Here is a 5,647-nt window from a genome sequence, read left to right as displayed (position 1 = left end):
ACTTAAAAAGTCCATTTCATTGAATTATTTTATTGATTCTTATGCTCATTAGACTTACCTTTTTTTATGAAATAGTTAAATATTATTTTGTTTTAATTTTTCAACAAGTATCTTTATTTTATTTTATTGGAAAAAACATGCAAACCTCTCACCATCAAAAATTTCACCATCACATTAAATATAATATATCCTATGTTTGCACTTTAGTGTTTTTATCACCATTGGATTATATACAATATAAATTTTCTTCATCTTAATGTTTTTAAAAGGTGTCTCTATATTGGTACTGATGTGAGGCATTAAACAACCACCTTATGTGTTCTTCTTTGGAGGCCAGTCCATAATAGTTTTTGGAAGTCATATTAGTAACCTCCTCTTCAAGCTGCTTCCAGTGCTCTTCCCGAGCCTTTTTCATCCAAGGGTCTGAGGTTTTGATTACTTTTTGGATACTTCGAGCAAAGAGGTCCCAAGCTTTAGGTCTTTCAAGGTTAACATCTTTATTTTCTCAAAGATGTCTTGGTAAGATTATAAATAGAGGCTCCTTGAATAGGTGTGCCCTTGTAACAAGCAGCTTCTTACTCCCCTTGGGGGTCTGACCCACTTCGTTGCCTAAGTTCCAAGTGTAACGGTATATGGTTTGACATGCTCTTTGTTGATACCACCTTCGTTTCAATTAGCAACGGGATCCAATCAGCCTAGTGAGAGCATCTGTCAAGGCAAGAAGCCATGCAAGCATATTCAAGGCTTGTGTATATGAAGCCCGACGTGTTGTTCCAAGGACCCACCTGCCATAGGTCCATCAAAGATCATTTCTCACAAAGACCCATTTAGATTTTTTAGAGCCTACCAAGAGATAGACTAATCTTGTTCTATCCTTGCCCTTCTCCACCATATCAAAGTCCCCGATCAAAAGCCACTCTCCTTCAATAGGAGAATCCCTAAAGTGCATCCACAACTTGGTTCTATCCTTCTCATTGCAACGGCCATAAATGTTGACTATAGTGATGGGCTGATTTTCCCACATAATTCTCACTCATAGGGTTCTCCTAGAGGGGTGATTAAGGACCACTTTGGGCTCTAGGTCCTTGTCCATAATAGAGAGAACTCCACTGAACCCATCCACTCCCTCTCCATAAAACACCAACTTCTTTCCCAGTACATGTTTTCTTTTGTTGTGAGCATCGAGATGGTGTTCTTGAATGGCCCAACAATCAACTTCCTTCTCCTTTATAACTTCCTCCTAAAAGAGGGAATGCTTCTTTCTGGTCTTAAATCCTTTCACGTTCCAAGACTAAATAGCCAGGGCTTCCATCGTTGGGAGAGGGGACAAACTCTTGAACATTTGATCCCTCATGGGTCCCCGCATTTGTGGCCCTAGGAGAATCTAGAGGATCCTCAAAATCATGGTATTTCTTCTCGCGAAGCACCTCAAAGGAATTGTGGAGTGGGATGATAGTAGATGCCCTTTTACTTGGACGGTCGGTGCGGAGAAGATGATCCCTTTCAAGGCTCCGTTATTCTTTGGTGCTATGAATTCTCTTGCCACTGCCTTCACACTTTTGGACCTTTTTCCTCCCATAATCTTGACCCTTCGTAGCCCTTAACCTGTTTCTCACCCTGTTCCACTGTTGTTTCCTTGATAGGGACATGAGTAATAGTCCATTACTTGGGGGCCTTGCTTGTAGGCTCAGAGTTTTCTTTAGTCCTCTTGGGGAAGTCCTGGGCAAAGTGCCCAAATTTTTTGCACTTAAAGCACGCCCCAAAGTTGAGTGGAACAGTAACAAGACAACCTCGAACGTTGATCACCATATATTTTGGTGGTGTCTAAGACCCATTCCATCCTATAAAAACCCAATTAGAAGACCTTCATAACCCCCTCCCATTTGGGACAAACAAGGGGGTGCCCAATTATCTGCAAGCATCCTAATATTATCCCATAGCCTAACTAGGCAGGCCCACAAACTCCACCTACATAGGATGGATCCACTCGAGGGACTCAGCAAAATTGAACATTGTATCGCATGGTAGAACACATACTATTTTCATGTTAAATGTGAGGGGACCCTTACCTAGGATATTTGAAATGTCAGATACCTCCTTTAATCTAATTGAGTAGGGTAAGTATTATTTTCAATTGCACCTCCATGCACAAGGATCTACGGCCCCTGAATCCATTGAATCAACTCATATCTATTTGTGATTCTACCACTAAAGTCCAACACAAGTGTAAGCTGGGCTTGCATGGCTATGTGTTTTAAGAGCTAGCAAAATCATGACAATGACGGCCGTCACGACCGCCACCTCTTATGGCAACAACTTCTTAAGAGCACAAAAGGCTCAATCTGCCATCCCATCTTTGACTACGCTGCTTGTTGACTTCTTTAAGATCTTGTTCAAGTCTAGTCCTAACATTCTTCAGACTTTCATGGATTCTATCACCCAAAGTCTCAGCAGTTGCAACAACATCGCTAACCTTTGAGTGAGGATCCTTCAAAATTCTTGAAAAAGATATTCCCGATACGAGAGATGCAAAACCTGTTGCTATCTTGTTTTTATTTGCATAGATTATGCCATGAGTCTCCCTGCCTTGAGGGTTTTCACCTCAAAATCGTAGCCTTTAGACTGTTGGTCAACCATGCTTTAGTTTTCTTCAGCAGAGCGGCCCTTTTCAGTCACCGAGGCCGGATCCCAAGTCAAATCCCCAACCCTTATCGCAGCTCCATTCAATGGTTGTGGTGTTGGCCCGATGCCTTCATTCAATGAGAGATTCCTAGCCGTGAATATGTGCGAGAATTTGATAATGTCCACATCCATAGGGAGCGTGTCCAGTCCCATGGTTAGCCTCAAAAACCTCAATCTACAAAATGGAAAGTGCCATTACATCTGGAATGGACAAAAACCTCAATCTACAAAATGAAAGTGCTCAAATCCAACCTCAGATGAGTAGTTTATGGCCAAAAAAGGCTCCAAAAACAACAAAAATTGAGTTGTGGCTATTCCTCCTCTTCTCTCCACACGTTGTGGATTTTTTTCTCAAGTTTTCCAGTGTTCATACTTCATTTTATCCCTTGGGAACCTTTGGCCTTTTGATTGACCTCGAACGGACGTCAAAAATGCCAAAAAATGTCCATGTAGTGCGTTTTTGTTACCCTTCTACATCCATTGGCACACCTGGCACTCAACTTTTTCCAATAATGCATCTCGCAATCACGTGAAGTGGCCCTCAAATAGATTTCTCATGATGAGCGTTCTACACAGTCATCACAAGAAAACATTCCCGTTGTGTCCTCGCTTACCACGTGCGAGTATTGACCCCATTCGACCTCCTCACGCCACTGGATGCCACTTAACGCACTTGCTTACCTCATGGCATCGGCTTGCTGATAGTTTCCTTGAGGCGTTTTACACTCCACCAACACCTCATTGTTATAGAAGAACACACTGATATTGGTGACAATGAAAATCGATGTACTATGTACACGCTGTCCTACTTGTACACATGTGGGCCCCACATAACCACCTGGCTCTAGAAAATGGGCAATTCTTTATTTGATACACCATGAATTTGTATGTACATATGCGCAATCACTTCTTCCAAAAAATACTAATAACGACTATTTAAGTTTAATTATTCTCTTTTGATGAAGGACGAAGCCGTTAATGGCCCGGAGGAAGCTTCAAGGGGAGTCTAAACTCCTAAACCATCATTTGAGTTAATTAACAAGTGTTGTTAATGATATTTCTTCGACAATTGTGCGTCGGTTTGTCAGTGTTATCAGTTTTCATGCAGTTTTTGTGCATCGTTAGCGTTATTAAGTAAATTTTCAATACCCTATTGTGCAGTGCAACAATTCTTAGCTCTCTAAATACCTATAAAGGTTGACCTCACTATCGGCAATGTATCTATACAATCCTCCACTCTCATGATCTATCATTCAACCTCTCTCTACAAAATTGGTCTTTATCAATTGAAAGTTTGGAAGATCCATTATGCACCGATGCTCCTCTATCGCTGTTTTTCTGAAGCTTGTGTACGCTGAGTTTGAATCTAAAGTAGACATGATTTCTAGGCTAAATAGCTTCATGTATATATATATATACTTATTCCAATGTGTTCAAGTTCATTAGGAAATATATGAACATCAAAAGGGCCCTTTAGGGTCAAAGATGCCTTTGGAATATACTCTATACACTAATGGGAATGGGCTTGTGACCATGGTCCTACCAATTTTTGCATTTTTTGAATGACCATAACGTGATCATTTTAACTTCAAATTTTTCCGGAAATAGTGAATTTGGAGCGCATTGCTCTGCTCTTTCCATATATATGTTACATGATATAGTTTTGAGGTACTTAGATATAGGATGTCCATGCCCCCCCTTTTATGTCCTATTGTTGACTGAAATCTGATTGGTTACTCTTAGAAGGCCCCTTTGAAGTTCATATTTTTATATTATAATCTCTTTGCTTAGGAAAAATTCAAAACTATGTCTAAACCGCGACCATTTTCTCAGAAATCTCTCAAATTGTCACTTTTAGATACCCCTAACTTCTCGATGCATGTTGAGACCTTCAAATACGTTATTTCAGATGCTAACCAACAATGAATAACCGGGTCTTTGATTGTTCTTCAAGGGTCACACTGAATCTGGTAGAGCTACTCTGGAGCTTTGCTTGATAAAAAATTTTATGAATCCGATATCAAGAGCTGAAGTTATGGTCAAAACAATCTTCTATTATATTCAATCTTCTTGTAGGTCAATTTTGGAAGTTTCATAGTTTCAACACTAGATACATACTTTGGTCTACTTACAGATGTCCAAAATTTATTTTGGAATGATATTTGGGATTCTAGGGTCAAAAGTAAGCCCTTTGATTGGTCAAAGTTCTTGTCCGGCCTCAATCTGTGCCTAACGTCTTCAAACATGTATGATATTTGTGCTTCAGAATTGCTCCAAACTTTAATGTAGACTCTCATTAATGTACTCTAACCACTCCAAGTATCAATTTGTGATTCACACTTTTAGTCAGGTCTATCACTCCTTTTCCTGTTTGGTTGCTTGTAACTTTTGTGGGAGGTTAGCAAAGACAAAGGTTATCCAAATTGAATGAAACTTGGGGTCTATTGCTATTTTGTGATGGAAAATGCTTCTTCAAGCTTATATTTAAGTGCTCGCTTAAAATTTGACACTTGAGACATCATACACGTATGATGTCTTTTGGTGCAAATTGAGGCGAGTCTTATCCCAAACACTCTTTATCACTCAAGCAATTCTCAACAACTTTTTAAATTAGTTTTTAGACACTTTTCGTGCAAGTTAAGATCAGCACAAGCATGAATCTTGCCCAATTTCTATCTTTTGCCACTTTTTAGCTCAAAATGTACTCCAAATGCAATAAAAAATTGGCTAGGGACTTCTTTTATGCCTTAAGACACTATGGTATACTCAAATGTCTGATTTGATCCAGATTTGGCATCTATGATGTCATACGCATATGATGTCTTTTGGCTAAGATTTCGCTTTTTCTTCTACGCACGGTGCTCCTTGATGTGTACATCAAGAATATGTGCTCACAAAAAAATTTGGGTGTCAAATTACTAAAAATCACTACTTTTTCACGTTACCTTCTTGAATCTACAAAAAT

The sequence above is a fragment of the Adiantum capillus-veneris genome, chromosome 24 (assembly GCF_014529385.1).
Source record: "Adiantum capillus-veneris isolate H3 chromosome 24, ASM1452938v2, whole genome shotgun sequence".
In the NCBI taxonomy this organism is placed as follows: Eukaryota; Viridiplantae; Streptophyta; class Polypodiopsida; order Polypodiales; family Pteridaceae; genus Adiantum; species Adiantum capillus-veneris.
This window is presented reverse-complemented; position numbering follows the sequence as displayed.